A 19,117-nucleotide genomic window follows, 5' to 3' on the forward strand; every position below is an offset into this window, starting at 1 on the left:
TGCTGATAATTTCCTGGTCACGTGCAAGGCATCAACGTAATGTTGTCGCATCTCTAGAAACTCCCATGTTCATATTTCACCTCGGCAGGGCAACACACATAAATAATGCGAAATTTCACGATCATTCATCACCAAGAACTTCCGCAAAACTCTCTATATTATATACACTAGATTTTCAATATATGCACACCTACCATGCCTCTATTATATCTCGGGATTCACTTCAAACATCACTACACGAAATCAGGGAATTTGTAACGCCTGATTTTGTAACGGATTTTTTTGAAGTAACCTCGTATCGACGTTGGATAATCGTTGCAATAATTGGTATTTGTTACAGAGTTCTGGGAGGGTTGTGGGTAATTACCTTCCTATCCTCAATTTAAATTTCCAAGTTACCTTTTTATCCTCAATTACTACTATTAACGCCTCTATTACTACTATCATCTCCCAATTTCATCCCACACGCAAGGGCTACCCAGCATCCCAACAATTCTCATTTTTTTCTCCAACATTTTTTTTCCATTATAACTCTTCACTTTAATTACCAAAAACCGGCGAAAAAAAAAACTAAAATCAATGAAATTAGTTTTTCATTTTTTTTATTTGTGCGAAAAATTAAAAGAGAATAATTATATCGACAACAACTGAGAGCCTGAGACATATCTCCACCCATTTCCATTTTCATCTCCGACCATTTTACTCTATCAATTTGAGCTTCGGAAACATCGAGATGCAGTTTTAGAAAACTTCATTAACAACACGAATCAGTCAATTTTTCTGTGAATCATCAATGTAACCCTAGATTTAAGTTGAATCGATCACTCATAAAAGTTTTGACACTGATTCACAATCTTGGAAATGCAAATATGAGTTATCATCATCTAAGGGATTTAATTTATTCGTTTTTCTCTTAATCTTAGTTTTTTCAACATTTGGGGGTTTAATAATTTTACAAATTGGAGGTTAGAAACTATTGATTTTGAATTTGAATGATGCAATTTCTGATGGTGGTTATGAACATCTATATCTTTTAGATTTATACGTGATTGTAGATTTTAGGTTTATGGTCTTTGTGTTTGTTAAGTCTTATTAATAAGATTTGTATATGTAATTGTGGATGTTGCAGTACATTGTATTATTTTTTAAGAATATCTCAGTTTACTTTGTAGGTTTAGTCGATAATTAGACTGAATCAGACATAGTATTTTACTTGTTTGTAGGATGTCACAGTTTGTTTATAGGATATATCCATTTGTTTGTAGATGGGTGAATCAATCAATTGTGTATTGAAGCAGTAGCTTAAATGAGAATTCTAACCAGTTTCTGCAATTTAGATAAAAACCAAAGAGAAGGTATTGCTCATAATTTGTTCCCTTTGCCTAGTCATATTCTAGTTCTTTATGATTTGAATTCATTGCCAAAGTAGTTTCTTACATCAGTGGTCAGAATACATTGCATATTACAATTAGGTGTGTATATGCCTCCACCAGCACCAAGTAGTTTTGTGGGTCAGTGTAATCATGTAGGTTTCACAAAACTCAATCTTGAGTCAAGTTATTACGGCTTTGACAGATGATCTACAACTTGTTATACCTTTTGTTGATAAAGTTAGACTCAGTCATAGTGTTTGGGTGTAGGATATTATTACCATTAGTGAATCAAGATTGTATTATGTTTTGATAAGAAGTTTCTGCACTTTAGATGAAAATCAGAGAGAATTAGGATTCGTAATATGTTCCCTTACCTTGTACTAGGATTCTAGTTCTTGATAGAATTCAGATAATGCTTTAGTAAATTCATAGATCATATAATACATTTCAACATACCACGATTTAACATACCATTGTTCCTTTTATTAGAAATCACAAATACATCTCCAACATACCAAATGTAATCCACTATATTCAAATCAACACAAAAAGAAACCGAAATTGCAATTTCATTAGCCACATTTACAAGCACCATCACTATTACAGATCAGACCCCTAATTACTAAGTAGTTCCATTACAACCTTTTTTTACGGCCAACATCAAAGGAATAATGAAATACCAGTTCAACAATCAAACCCATTCACAAGATCAACATCAAAACATGACCCAAAACACTAGTTTATAATTCCCTCAAACATCTGAGAGATTAAATATTCATACCAGGAAAACCAAACTGTTCGAACCCCCCTGCAAACACCTTAAACACATACTACTAAAACTGTTAGCTGTTTCCATCTGCATAACAGTATCAAAACAAGCCCATCTGTTCAAAAAAAAAAACATCTGAGAAAGCAAAATAACTACAAGAAAACCAATACATATTCTATCAGCAGCTTCAACAATATGAGCAAAATAATCAGCAAACACCTATAAGATTCCTTTGAGTTTTTATGAAGAAGCTCTTAGTCCTATTTCACAAAATCTAAGTTTTCCCATCAAAATCTTGTTGATGTTCCAGGGATAATTATTCGGAATCATCACCTTCGTCGCTGCCCATCTCATTGATGTACTCATTGCTATACTGACTGCCTGTAATTTCGGTTGACTATCATCACCGTCGTCCATCGCTATACTCATTGCTATACTGATTGCATGTTTCAGTTGCACCTCCATAACCTTCATCACCTGCATCTTCACTTCATTCGTCATCTTCATTCTCTTCCTCCAAATCTCCAACCTCAACCGGTTCACCATTCTCATCAAGACCATCAATTGTTTCTCCATCAGAATCAACATTCACTCTCTCATTCATGGTTCTTGCAAAAAGCCGAGGGATTGCTTTTTCTGCTAAGTATCTTTCATACCATGCATCCTCAGACTTCTTTTCTCTCTTCCTCCTTTGTTCCTCTATCTTAGAATTTCTCTCATGATTATCACTTCTCTCAATATCATTCTCTTCCTCTTCAGACTCACTTTCGGTTGCACTGCGAGTCTTTATACAAACAACTCGTCTCCCCTCATCTCTCTCATCTCTTTCTCTAGCTTTCCTCACATTTCTTGCAATTATATTCCTCTTTCATAATTCATATTCTGGAGCATTTTCCTGACGAACTCTTTCGTACTCAATCCGACGATTTCTCTTGTCAATCTCTTGCTGCAGAAAAACCTTTAAATTCTCCAACTCTCTAGTACACAGAGTCTTGGCAACTGTCTTGACGAATTTAAAATATGCAGAAGGCTGATTATCTCCGTTGGCATTGTTTCCTCCTTGATCACCTATTATCTCTAATCTATGTTTTTCTTAATTTCCTTGCCTCGTTTGGGATGATTTTTTTTATATTTTGGAAATTCATTGTGTAATTTCCTTTTGTAGAGAAGATGCAATTAATAGTCATTTAAGGCATTTGGTGGAACGTCTCGTCCCTTAGCAATTCACGCCTATTCAAAGGCATGCACAACAAGTCCTAAACCCATAATAACTCATCCTTACATCCTGCACTCCAAGATTGCTAATGGGGGTGTACCAAATTAGTGGTGGTGGGAGGGGGGGGGGGGGGTGTTCCAAAATCATATAAGACAAAATTGGTTTTGCCTTGGGGCTGGTACACCCCCATTAGCTTAATTGTAGACTCTTCTGGTCTCTTAATAGCTAATAAGTTGCATTAAGGGATTGATAGACAGTTAAACCCAGCACTAATTGTCATATTTGGTTTTTGGTAGAAACTGAAGAGCCAGCATTGCACTAGTGTACTGCATATATAATGGCAGTGTTCACACATGAAATGGCTTAACATTCATGAGATTTGTTCGGTGTACTAAATTATAGTGGGTCCCAATCTCCGATTAACCGGGCGGAATATCTATACTGGAAGTCTAAGATGAACAAATGTCAAACATAGGTCAATCAAAATAAAATCAGCACACTTGTGTATATTTGACATAATTACTTGATTTGTTAATTAGTTAAAAGATGGGCCATATTTGAACTGCAGCATGGTTTGGCTCAGGCATCATGCCATATCTCAATACCCTGGTCCCTGACCAAAAATTAAAATCAACTAATGTCAAACAAATTAGGTCAAACATAATAGGTCAAGCAAAATAAAATCAGCACAATTGTGTATAGATGGGCCATATCTTGAACTGCAACATGGTTTGGCTCAGACATCATGCTATATCTCAATACCATTACCCTCGTCCCTGACCAACAACTCAAATGAGCCACAAAAATCTACCAACACTATGTCCGGAACAGTGCCTGAGACATAACTCATTATCATTTCATCTAATTTCATTAATTTGAGCTGCATAAAACTTCAACAACAACAATAAATGAATGAATCAATTCTTCTGTGAAGCTTTGATTTAAGGATAAATTTAGTTTAATCGATCTCTCATAGAAGTATTGACACCGACTCATAAACTTTGAAATACAAATCTGGGTTATCTTCATCCAAGCTATTTCTCATTCATTCATTTGGGGGTTTCTTAGAGATTCGACTGCAGAAAACTTCATCAACAACAATGAATCAATCGATTCTTCTATGAAACATCGATTCAACCCTAGATTTTAGTTTAATCGACATCTCATAGAAGTATTGAAAATGATTTATAATTTTGGAAATGCAAATCTTGGGCATCTTCATCTAAGGTATTTCTCATTCATTCATTTGGGGGTTTAATGATTTTACAAATTGGAGGTTACACACTCTTGATTTTGAATGGTACAATTTCTGATGGTGATTATGAAGTATGAACATCTCTATCTTTCAGATTTTAGGTTTATTTTTATGTTGCTGTGAATTGTATCCTGTTTTGAGTATGTTTTGGTGATTATGAACATCTCAATTGCATGCTTTATGCCTCCACCAAGTGGTTTTATATGTCAGTTGACAGATGATATTAGACTCAGACATAATATTTGGTTATAGGATGTCAGCATTGGTGAATAAAGCTTGTATTTTTTGTTTTGAGAATCAACATCTCAGGAATCTTTGTGATTTGTATTCATTGTCAGATTGTAGAATTAAATTAGGTGTGCATAAGCCTCCACCAAGTAGGGTTTGTGTCAATTATGTGCAAGTCGAATATGACGCAACCAACGCAAGCCAATTTTTGTTAGTCATGTATTGACATAAGATATAAAGATCAAATATATATAGATGTTCGTAATTTGTCCCTTCGCCAGATTGTAGACTAAGATTAGGTATGTATATGCCTCTCCATCAAGTGAATTAGATTGTATAGAGAATCAAAGATGCGATTTCAAACATGTTGTACCTTATGCGAACCCAGAGTATTGCAACACAACTATTAAGAAACACTAAAGGGACTTGTTTTCAGTATGTTAGAGCATAGGTCGGTTGAACCCACCAAGCGTTGGTATGTCAAGCTTGCTTGTCATATTTTAGTGAATCAAAACTCAACTAGAGAGTCGCTTGATTATGTACTAGAGAAAACTTCGTATAGGTTAGGCTAGAAAGATTAGGATAATGAGATATACAAGTATTACTCGAAAACTTGAAGAATGTGAAGACGTAACAAGCTACATCGACGACATCATCCTTCCTCTTGAGGTTAGTAATATTTTGACTTGAACTGTTTCATTCTCAACGTATCTTTCGATTCGTATTATATTGAAAACATAACTGCAAAGCTGTGAATGATTATACTCTAGTAGACATAGTGTTAAGGAATTACAATACGAAGTATAACACTTATCTTTTGAACTTCGTATATAAGACATCGACATAATCGTATGAACGCTATTGTGATTATGGGTCTGGGTATGGGTAAAGATTTCGTCCTAAGAAACAATGTTTACATTCGATTAAAGGAAGTACGTTGATGAGCTTGTTTTATGAATTGAAAGTAAAATCGCTAGGCTTATTGGTATTGTTATTCATTGCATATCTTTGGATTACCAATATGTGTGATTAGTACAACCGATCATAATTTATTATGTATCTTGGTAAAACTATTCACAGTACCTGTTAGAGAACTGCTCGGTCGAACTCGCAAGCGTTTAAATCTTTATTTCTAGTCTACTCATAGCTAAGTCTCGGACTAGGATAGAAAGTGTAGTTAAGCTCTAGACTCCATGGAGATCATCATACAAAGACGAAGAACTACTCAAGGAACTGGTGGAACTTCGTCGACTAAAAGGTATATGGAGACTTGAACTTATCTATCACTCAAAAGTCTATCTACTCTATCTCCTATCTTGAGAAAAAAGTCGTATTGCTATATAGACTATGATTATTACACATTTGCTATTTCGATCCGAGTTTATCTCGCCTATCTATTTCTCGAAATATGTGTTGGTAAGCTTTCGCTTTGGCCAAGTTCACCTTTACTAGTGACGAAAGTCATATTAGTTTCAATTACTTGAAAATCACTTTGACTAAAAATAGCTTGTGAACAACAACTATATAACGTCCTCTAAGAATGTTTCAATGATTGAAATGAGAGTTTAAAATATAACCTTGAAAGGATATAAACATTGTGTGATAACTCATACGTGTGTAAGTCCTTATTCCTTGAACCAAAGTATGCGTACTTTGCTGCTCAGAAAAACCGGAACTGAAGTCCGCGTACCAGTACACGTACTGTCGGAAGTTCACATCCCGTGAATTTCAGCTGGAGTTTGTGAACTGAAAACAAACTTATTCTGGGTACTTAAGTCCGCGTACCAGTATGCGTACTTAAGTGGGTTGGTTTCTAAAAATGATTATTCGTGAACTTAAATTATATAAACTAAGGAATGCATACTTGCAAACCGTGGCAATAAAGTTTATGAATTGATTCGAGTGAATCAAACCGTTTTTGCTTCGATTGTGTCTTATATACTTCTATGAGATCTAAGCAATTGAACAACTCTCTAACTAGTTCTCTTGAGTCATTTGAACTAGTTATGGTTAAGATGAATATGGTTGATATGAAAGTGCTCATATGGCTAACCATTTGGTTAACTACTGTTGAACCAACTAAGTGTACATGTTTGGGTACGGTTACACGAACCTAAATAAACGTGCATTTCATTTGTGTCTAACAAGCTATGTTCGATCTAACGGTTGAAAGATATTAGCTTGAATCTAACCAGGTTTTCATCTAACGGTGAATATTGAATGCTTTGTTACCAAGGTAACTTAGATTGCAAACCCTGATTTGAGAGACTATATAAAGGAGAACTCTAGCAACTGGGAAACCTAATCCCCACACCTTTTGTGTGATACTAGTTGTATTATCTAGAGTCGATTCTCCTTTAACCTTAGGTTTCTATCGAGACCCTGTAGGTTAACGACTTGACGACTTCATTGGGATTGTGAATTCAGACCCAAATATTTTCTTTGTAGTTGCGTGATCTGATCTTGCTATTTCTATCGCGTTTGAGTACAATCGTAAGATTGGATTGAGATTAATTTCTCCGATAGGAAAGATATAAAAGAAGTCACAAACATCTTCGTCTCATCATTTGTGATTCCGCAATATCTTCTTTCGCTATTCGATTAAGATTATTGTGAGGTGATTGATAATTCTAGGCCATTCTTCGGGAATATAAGTCTGGGTTATCAATTGGTTCCTGTTCACCTTGATTTATCAAAAGACGAAACAAAAACTCGTAGGTATTTCTGTGGGAGACAAATTTATCTATTACCGTAGAATTTTCTGTGTGATACATATTTGTTTATTAAAGTCTTCGACTTTGGGTCGTAGCAACTCTTAGTTGTGGGTGACATCAGCTAAGGGAATCAAGTGCGTAGTATCCTGCTGGGATCAGAGACGTAAGGATCGCAACTGTACCTTGGATCAGTGTGAGATTGATTGGGGTTCAACTACAGTCCATACCGAAGTTAGTTTGTAGTAGGATAGTGTCTGTAGCGGCTTAATACAGTGTGTGTTTAATCTGGACTAGGTCCCGGGGTTTTTCTGCATTTGCGGTTTTCTCGTTAACAAAACTTCTGGTGTCTGTGTTATTTCTTTTCCGCATTATATTTGGTTACATAATTGAAATATCACAGGTTGTGCGTTGAATCGATCAACTGGGAAATCCAACCTTTGGTTGTTTATTGAAATTTATTGATCCTTGAACATTGGTCTTTAGTACCGTTCAAGTGATTTCTCTTGTATTCAATTAGACTCGCATATTTCTATTTACTTGAGTAAGTATTGAATCGAGAAAGTGAGATATAACTCTTTGATATACTTTTATTAAGATTGAGTCTGACTGTCTAGTTGATTCTTTTAAAAGTATATTGTATATTGTCCATATAGATTGCTAAGCGAAATATTGGGTGTGATTGTTAGACCCCCGCTTTTTCAATTGGTATCAAAGCAGGCAAACACGTTTAAAGACATTATAAGTCTGTGTTTGTAGCGATCTGACTCAATGAATAAGAATTCTATCTCCATAAACGTACCACCAGTCTTCGATGGAAACTACTTATGGTGGAAAATCGTTATGCGTGCTTTTCTTCAAGCTCGTGATTTTCAAACATGGATACGTCTTGTTAATGGCTATGATCCTCCGGTTAATACATAAGGCGATGTATCTATACCTAAGGATATTGGTAGATATAGTCCGTAAGAAATCCTTGTTGCAAAGCAAAACTCTGACGGATTAAATGCTATCATACATGCCATTACCCCAGATCTTCAGCACCATGTGACTACGTGCACAAAGTCTAAACAAGCCTGGGATATCTTAGGAACCGTATTCGAAGGAAATACCAGTGGGAAAGAAGCTAGGATTCAAAACCTAAATTCTGATTGGGAAAACCTTCGTATGGCAGATGAAGAATCATTTGATGAGTTTAATCACAAAGTGTCTGAAATTGTTAATGCATGTTTTGCATTGGGTAAGACTATTCCTGAAAAGGACATTGTGATGAAAATTCTCAAATCACTGCCATCCATATACGATTCTAAGAAGCATGCCATCGTTGAAGGAAATAATCTCGCAACGTTGTCCAGAAATACTATGGTTGGGAAGTTAAAGATCTTTGATCATGAGCATACGTCCAAGTCTAGTAAGGATGTTGATTTCAAAGCACTAAAGAACACTAAATTACTTGATAAAAGTAAAAGTGTTTGCATCTCTGAATATGATCTTTCTGAGGCCGATTCATCAGATGAAGATCTTGACAAGTCAGTCTCGTTGATCACAAGACAGTTTAGGGATCTTCTTTTGAAGAGAAGTAAACGGTTCGCCAGAGATAAATCCAGATCATCGGATAAACCCCATAATCGTGTTCCTCCTAAAAATAGGGATAATGATGAAACTGATGACGAGGATATGCCTCAGTGCTTTAAGTGTAAAGGTTTTGGTCATTTTGCAAATGCGTGTCCAAATCGAAAGAAATATACTGGGATCGAAGGTCTTGCTGCAACTCTTGATGAATTGTATGACAACTATGATTCTAATAAAGACGAAAAATCAAGTGTTGCACTTCTTTGTGAAAATATTTATTTTGGTAATTGTAGCAATACATACATCAATCTTGATATTCTTTCAGAAGAAAACTCAGCCAATCTGGAAGATAAAATTGACCCTCCTATTGGAAACTCTTTGTGTAATGTTTCAGGTTCCACTACGTGTCTAGCAGCTTGCACATCTCAGATGCCTGGATTATATCAAAGATTAACATGCTCATATTATTCACTCAAAGGTCATGAACTATCAAAGTGTTACAAGTATAAACACAAATTGAGGCATGTCAACAAACTTTAATGAAGAGCAAATCGATTAGCAAACAAGCTCAAACTTTCTCTAAAGACCGCTGAGGTATGTAAGATTTTATCTTCGTCTAATAAGTTAGTTTCCAAGGACAAAATAAGACCATTGGAAAGAAAGTTGTGGTCTAAGAAGTATGAGAAACATGGTTCCATGAATTCCGATCAAAAGGGATATGATGGACAAATTATTGTTCATCCCAGCACAACTTAAATTGTGTTGGTAAGTGCATCTTGTCTCATGTGCCTGATTAAAAAGAGATAAGATCTTGCACACCTCAGGCTTTAAGAAAAGAAAATTCTTTAGTTGTTTTGATATTTTTTCTTTTGTTTAAACAAAGTCTGGAATTCACGTTTCTTTTCACATCTAATTGATTTCGGAAAGAACTGCCATGTTTAGTCAATAAAAAGAGGGTTAAAATAGACAATTATGCCTTTTATAGGGTTGAGAGTTGTATCTTCACGAACCTGTGTGTATAAAGGTCTCGTAACCCTACATACCTTTTTCCTTCTCTAAAAACTTCTTTTATCTTGAGACTGCTTGTTGAGTTAAACTGTGATTTCCTCTCACAAACATGATATAATTTGAATATAATTGATTAAACATGATATAATCGAGTCAGGTGGCTGCCTGAATATAATTTGAATAGTTTAAGGATTACAAATTCGAATATGTTCTCCGACCAAATTTCTTGTGTGGATGCAATATGAATCCTTCAAGGATTACCATACCAAATGCATCATACATGGAAAAATATAATCGAATCAATTCTAGGGTCTGAGCATAAAACCCTCAAATCGTGTGAAAACGATCATATATCTTGTAGAACGCATTATGACTACACCAACTTGTAATTAATAGGTTTGGCAATTTCCAGGTGTTAAGTCTAGAATGTAAAAATGCGTAGACGGGAAAATTATCCAACCTAATTTGGATTATTGCCAATCAATCACATATGTCGGTATTTCTCTGCAGAGGGGTTTAATAAACACCAACATTTATTATTTCAGTATCTACCGTAAATTAATATCTGACAATCAATGGCTTACTATGATCTCACACAATTATCTGGTGTATGCACACTTTGAAAAATTCAAAATTTACTGGTACCAGAGCCCACATGCGTTATCATTTTATCATCTTTAAATGAGGAAATATTAATTTTGAGAATATAAATTGTATTATGATAGACTCAATTGGAGCACTATTTGTAGGATGTACTAAAAAACGACATTCTTGCTAGATGTGACTGGATTATCCTCTTCAAGAGGCAAAATCTTAATATAAAAAAAGCGAGACATATCATGCCTATTCAATGGCAGTGTTTATCGATTTAATCATGATGTGAGAAAAATTGATATGACTTTTAAGTTAATTAACACTAACCTGCTGTAGTGTGTAGTCTTCCCATGATTTCATCTTATATACGAAAGAAAAATTCGTAAAGTATTATCCGATTAATTCAAGGACAAAAATCACACAAGTATTATCATACCAAAAACTCACAGAAGTATTATCCTTTATTTGATTATCCAAATAAAGACTCACACAAATAACAAATTATAAACTCATCATGTGTGTTAGAGCATTGCTCAGTTGAACCCACAAGTCAAGAAAACCAATTGTCTGGTTAATTCAAGGACAAAAAATCATAATTATATCTGAATTTTAGTAACACCATGTTGGCCGACAGATACGGACTTCAAGATCCGTAAAGATCATGCCTTTCAACGTAAAAAAGTTTATAATTTACTTGACATGCAAATTTAACATATCTGTGATCGGCTACAGCCAAAATTATATAAAATATGCAAATAAATTTCAAATAAAATAAAAATGGTGACCTATAAGGCTAACGAGATAATCATTCACCTTATAATAAATTTGTAGAACTTTCTAAAGCAAAAGAAATTGATTTCAAGATCAATTTAGTCACCACAAGAACTAATGATAGGCTAGTAAACCGAGTACGCACCACTGATCTCTAGTGTCCTTTCGTATTCCAACTACAAGTGGAGCTGTTCCAAATTTTGAAGATTAATATTAGAAGAAAAAATAAAAATTGCTAAATATCTCTCAAGAATGCATCAATACCTCATTTTATTCATGATGACTACCGTGAATACCATAATAACGACATCTCATCCTTTTAGGATTCATAGAGGAAACCACTTCAAGTTGGCTTATATGATACCTTGTAAGAAAATTAAATAAAAAAATCATAATTGTTATTGGTTCCAGAAGAAAAAAGCCACTTGAATGGATTTTTTGAAGGAATTATCATATTACTAGATAAAATCATATTTTAATGGTAAAGGTTTGTGCAAACAATTATCGTCTAAAAAACCAAACAATAGTGGGTAAAATTTCTTAGAATGCTGGTTATAACATCTCATGCCGCAGAATTGATAGAAAAACCCTACCATCTGTTATATACGATAGACCAAGATTGCATCCACAAAGAGGAAAAAATAATAAGATTCGTCTTCGCATATGGAAAAATCCATTTTTTGGTTGACGGATGGTTTCTTGTAGAAAAATTAGAAATAACCCGTGCCGTAACGGCACAACATGAGAAAAATTAATCTAATTTAATTGTTTTCTTATAGCAATTCTGAAACGTTATACAGGTTGACGAAGGTTGGTTTTTTTCGATTTTAAAAAGATACAAGTCAAAGATTTTTTTTCTTTTTGAATAATAAAATATGAGATTTAAATGGTTATAACATTTGATAATTCACTTTATTGTTTTCTTGCCACATTAATTTGTTTAATTAGTGAGGAATTAATTATAAGGGTTATGAATGCATATCCATAATGGAAGGAGGTTACAAATTTTATATATGTCGGATGTCTATGGTTGGGACGAGACTGTGATGGTCGGATGCAACGTTTGTCTCTGTAAATGTTATCCGACGTCCAAGGCTTAAAAACCCCTTCTGTTTTGTATTATAGATAAAAACCAAATATAAATAAATTAAATAATTTTCATCCAATGGACGAAGATACCAAGCATAATTGGCTGGAGGTATATGAACCTTTTTTTTTTTTGCTAACCTTTTTTTGGAGGTTTATGAACCATGCACGTGATTAATAACCGTAAAGGTTGGGATTACAGATTCATTAGAAGAATATATAAAAATTGTACAACATCTTAGATGGATTTCTATTTATTTTTTCTCGATGAAAAGATAAATAAAACAATAGAGAAGATAAGAAAATCGACTTATTATTCAATAAAGTTGATTACCCTAATAGTAAAAAGATTAGTCATATAAAAACTAGAATTTGACTGTATACAGAGTATCATGCGTGTTGATAGAAAACAATCGGTTATATTTTGAAAAACATAAGAAAGAAAAAACAACGATCGTAATAATTGCTCAGTGATTAGAGCTTGCTGATAGCGGTTGTGAACAGATAAACACACTCAAAGTAAACGGAATAAGAAGGAGAAATTCTATTCACAATGTAAACAATTACAAGGATTTATGTCGCTATTTATAGGGATAGAAGAAACCATAATCTTATATACAACATCTTAATATATATAAAATTATTCATAACAATAACAAAATACTTATGGTTGTATATAAAAGGGGATCCCCTCACACTTTTATTCTAACACTATCTCACACATTGGACGTCATTTTGTGAATATAAACTAAACCGTACAGATTTGAAGCTAATATTTTGTGGATATCTTCCTCACACTTTTATTCACAAAAATGGCGTCCAATGTAACAAAAATGAGTATATTCCAAAATACTAAACCTCCCCATCTACTAATCTTAATTTCAATGGTCAAAAATCCGTTTGTTTTCAATGACTTATTTTCAAAGCAGTAGATGGTGATGTCATAGTATCGGAACACACTCATTTTTGGTAGGTATGTAGAGTTTGTTGGGTGCAATAATCAAAATAAGGAAAAAAATCAAATAAGAAAAAGTTATTGATACTTAGCTCATTTATAATGGAAGTGATCGATTCAATGAAACTGACGAGCTCCCCAAATCTCTGCAACAGCAACAACGCAAATCTTTAAAAAAAAAAGAGTGATTCACGTATTCAACACGCTGTCCTTAAGACATTAGCGCCGAGCTACACTCAAGAGTGATGCTATAGCCCTCACAGGACTGATATCTCCAGGATAAAACACCCTACTACATCTACTACTAGCACATGTAGTAGATGCTCAACTTGAGCTTGGCAACTCCGAGAAAACCCTTAAGGAAAATCGCGAACGTTAAAGAAATCACTATAAAATATTTTACCTTGGGGGTCTCTCTAAAAAATAGAGAATCCCCTTTCCCATAGATTTTACAAAAGTAGAGAATTGTTTATATAATGGAATAATACAACTTAAAAAGAGGAACTCCCCGATGTGGGACTAAAAAGTTTCATTCACAAAAGAAAACAATAAGTTATTATTTTTCATAAATATGATACATACAATTTTCTATTAGTTATTTTCCAACAATCCCCAACATGAATGAAAACCTCAATAAAACATGAAAAACACAGATAGATCTTGGTAAATCAACACCCCAATCCCACGACCGAACTGACTGAACAGACAGACGGACCGTGCATGTAAAGTCATACTAGCCATTTCAAAGTCCTCTCTCACACTAAATTTTGTTGACTCCATGGTAATACTATGGATTGCAAAATCATATAGTATATAGAGCTTTCATCTTTAGTTCCCCACAAGTGAGACTAAAGGTTCCTTTCACTAAAGTGAAAATGCATGAACTAGTGAACCTTTAGTGACCCTTAGGTCCTAAGTTCCAGTAATACCAAAACCATCAAAACGAAAATCACATAAAAAAAGAAGGAAATACCATTTTAGGCAGAGGTGTCCATGAGGTCTTGAACCTTTGCTTAGTGAGATATTACCAGAACTACTTGTTAGAGACAGTGAACGTGATGTCTTGAATTGCTAGCATTTGATTTAATTAGCGATAATAACAACAGATGATATCTCCAAGGTTGCTTCCAAGCTCGTGCCGTTTTGTCCAATTTGGTCCTGGACATATCCTGTTTCTCATAATGCTCTAGAGAATCAAAGCTCATATTCTCATAGGAAGCGGCCCCACTTTCTCATTCATATATGTGATTTTCTATAAAGAGTGTTACTGCTACACCCCACTTCAATCTTAAATTGAAACTATAAAACTCATTAGGACTTCTTAAAAGTCATCATTCACATGCAGTCACACTATCACATCTACACCGTAGGGAAGGGACAGAGAATAAATTCTCTGATAGTGTTTACCTTTACCCACCACAAATTATTTGTCTCATTCGAAACCTTGATCTTGGGATCTCCAGTAATCAAGGTTGAGTATCCTTCATGGCAGGTTTAACTTATGAGCTTAAGCCCCATCCCCCTCGATGCATTTCTAACTATCTCTTTAGATAAACCTTTCATCAAAGGTTGCGTGATATTCTCCTTGGACTTTATCCAATCAATGGAAATAACGCCGATTGAGATTAATTATTATAGCTTTAGCTATTATAACTTGGATAACACAATATATAGATATAGCTGGCACATGCCTATGCCAGAGAGGAATGTCTAAAAAGCATCTTAGGCACTCGGCCCCCTCTAGTACTTTATCTAATACAATACTCTCAGATTCCATAATGAATGAGCAATATATGTCTGTTCGGAAATCATCCAAAAAACAAACCCTGATATAGTGTAAACATATTCACTCGCAGACTTAGACTCCTCTGAGTCAACTATCCAATTCGCATCACAAAGTCCCCCAAGGACAACAAGATACCTTTCATAAATCAAACAAAAGGTCATAGAGTATTTTAGGTACCATATACTCAACTCGGTGCATCTGAATGCTCTTGCTCTGGACTACAATTATATCTACTTAACTTACTCACAATATAGGCAATGCCTGGACTCTTACAGTTCATTAAATTCATCAGACATCCTATAACTCTTGAGTATTCAAGTTAAGATACTCCATTACCTTTTTTTTTTGAGTCTACAAGAAGAATCGTATGGAGTACAAACAGGCTTACAATCAGACTGATTGAATCTCTTAAGCACAAATTCAACATAATGAGAACGACTACGACTATAAATGTTAGATTATCTTCCAATCCTCATCCCTAAGATTACATCAACATGGCCTAAGTCTGTCAAGTCAACGTTCTCATTCAACACATGTTTTCAGTGGAATTAAACACATCTATGTTTGTATCAAGCATATCATCAACATACAATCATACAATCACACAGGCATCCTTAACAAGTTACTTGTAAAGATACTTGTCAGATTCATTAACTTAAATCCACTACTCATTATCACATGATTAAATTTTTCATGTCACTGTTTATGTGCTTATTTGAAAACCATACAAAGATTTTTCAACTTACAAACTTTGTCTTCACAACCTTTCACTACAAAGTCCTCAGGTTGATCTATGTAAATTTCTTTATCTAATTTACGGTTTTAGAAAAGTTGTCTTAACATCCATCTGATGTATCTCTAAGTTCTTTATGGCAACAATAGCAATTAGCATCTCAACGAAAGTAATTCTCGTCACAGGTGAATAAGAATCAAGGAAATCTACACCTTCTTTTAGTTTATAGCCTTTAGCTATCAACCTAGCCTCATATTTTTCCATAGTTCCATCTACCTTACGTTTCCTCTTAAAGACTCATTTACATCTTATGGTCTTACTCCCTGGAGGTAAACTAGCAAGCTCCCAAGTATGGTTTTGATGGACTGAGTCCATTTCACTAAATGAAGCTTCTTACCAGAATGGGGTTTCAGTAAATGTTATGGCTTATTTACGAGTATGGAGCTCATACTAAGCTAGGAATACTATGAAGTCAGATCTATAAGAAGTCTTAGTTCTAATCATTTTACTTCTCCTAGGATCAACTCTACTTCATCTTCCTTTGAATTGGCGTAGAATCTGACTAGTTGAAAATACATCTAGGGGATCAACAAAACATCCTAAGAAGAGACGGGTGTCAAAATAAACATGTTCAAAGAACTCAACATCCCTAGTATTCACATCAATGTCAGAAAAAGGAGAACTCACAACCAAAAAACTATATGCAGTAGGGTACTCATGATATCTTATCTAAACAGCCCCACACTTAGACGTATGCATAAGAAGGTTGTCTATCTTTCCATAATCATATGGAGTTTTATATGATCCTTTGAAGGTTACTCTATTCATGATATAACAAAATTAGAAGACGCCTTTGAAGGTTACTCTATTCAGGATATAACAAAATTAGAGGACGACCTCCCCCCACAAGTTGGCGGTTAATCCTTTAATCAACATGGCATAAATCATCTCCTTAACGGTTCTGTTCTTACATTCAACTATACCATTAGACTATGGTGAGTAAGGAGGTGCGATCTCATGAATAATGCCATTTAACAAGTTCTCCTATATGAATTTCATACTTGCCATCACGTTCAAACCTAAACCTTTTAGTGGTAACATATAATTCTCTTTCAATTTCAAGTTTATACTCTTAAGGCTTCTAAGGAATCATCCTTACCCCTAAGTAAGTATACAAGATAGTACCCCGTACAATCATCTATGAAAGTTATAAAAACACCTTATACCACCTTAGTTTGGGTTGATTTCATATTAACTAGGTCAAACTGAATTAATTCTAAGGGATTAGAATTACTCTGAACAATTTTGCTAAAAGGTTTTGTAGCATATTTTGATTCTGCAAAGATTTAACTTTTGTGTTTAATATCCAAACTAAATTTCGGTACACATCCTACGCTAGCCAGGTTATGCATTGACTTATAAGTTTACGGTTCCAAGTCTACCATGCAAAACATTCAATCACACAAAAGAAAACACAAGAATCAACTATGTTCACTTCATCATTTTTTATGTTAAGCTTATATTGAACCTAAGTCTTATAACCGCTGCCTAAAAAATCACTGCCCTTAGTAAAGAAAACTTTTTAGATTCAATTAATATCTTAAATCTTTTACCAACTACAACAGAACAAGATACAAGATTCTTACATATGCCCGGAACATGAAAACTTCATTCAGTATGAGAATATTACAGATATGAGTTTCTGCTCGACCTTTCCCTTTTATACAACCTATGTCGCAGATGAGTTACTCATATAGAGTTTCTCGACATCCCCTATCCTCTGATAGGAGGTGAACATGTCTTTGTTTCAACAAATATGCTTGGTGGCTCCAGAGTCCACCCACCAGTCTCTCATATTGGTTATTAAAATTACTTCCGACATCATGCTGCGAAACTCGTTCTAGTTTGTTTCAACTAAATTAGCATTAACTTCTAATTATTAAGGTTTTTACGTTGTCTATAATTTACTGCCTTATGGCCAGGATTTTACAAACATAAAAATCACCCTTAATCAAAGTAATGCTAGATTCAGGTTTATGAAACATACCTTTCTTAAGAAGACTACGCTCAAAGTTGCGTTTGATGTTCTCACCTTTGTCAGTTTTGAAAAACTTGTGTTCATCCACATGCGCCTGTTAGCCATGTCCCTTTCCAGTTTCATGTCACAATTTTTGTTTATACTCTGACTAGGGAGACGATAATTTCCCAATTACCTAAAACACAAAATCTCACAAACCTTAGTTCCGAACGGGAAAATAAAATATGAGTTTTGAATATAACATCTAGATATACAAACTTCGTTTGAATCATCATTTCAAAAAAAAAGAAACACTCATGGTTACCCCATAAAAACTAATTTAGTGAACAACAAATTTCTGCTCGTCAGAATTTTTCAGGAACGCTTCTCTGTTTTGTAAAATATGAAAAAAAAATACTTTTACAACTCCAAAAATTCTGAAATTTTGTGTGGTTAACTATCAAGATGTCTTATACATCATGTCAAAAGGGTTCAACGAAATTCCTTTCGTTTAAGAGATAAAATCGAAACTCTACAGCTGGCCAAAAATTCGTTTTTTGCTTTTCACTCTACAATTAACATCCATGATTATTAAAAATTCTAAGATTGTTGGGTGCAATAATCAAAATAAGGAAAAAATCAAATAAGCAAAAGTTATTGATCAACGAAACGGACGAGCTCCCCAAATCTCTGCAACAACAACAAGGAAAAACTTTGGAAAAACAAAGTGAGTCACGTGTTCAACACATTGTCCTTAAGATATTAGCGCCCGGCTACACTCAAGAGTGATGCTATAGCCCTCACAGGACGGATATCTCCAGGATAAAACACCCTACTACACCTACTACTAGCATATATAGTAGATGCTCAACTTGAGCTTGACAACTCCGAGAAAACCCTTAAGGAAAATCGCGAACGTTAAAGAAATCACTATAAGATATTTTCCCTTGGGGTCTCTCTAAAAAATAGAGAATCCCCTTTCCCATAAATTTTACAGAAGTAGAGAATTTGTTTATATAATGGAATAATACAATTTAAAAAGA

Source organism: Papaver somniferum, chromosome 10 (assembly GCF_003573695.1).
Source record: "Papaver somniferum cultivar HN1 chromosome 10, ASM357369v1, whole genome shotgun sequence".
Lineage (NCBI taxonomy): Eukaryota > Viridiplantae > Streptophyta > Magnoliopsida > Ranunculales > Papaveraceae > Papaver > Papaver somniferum.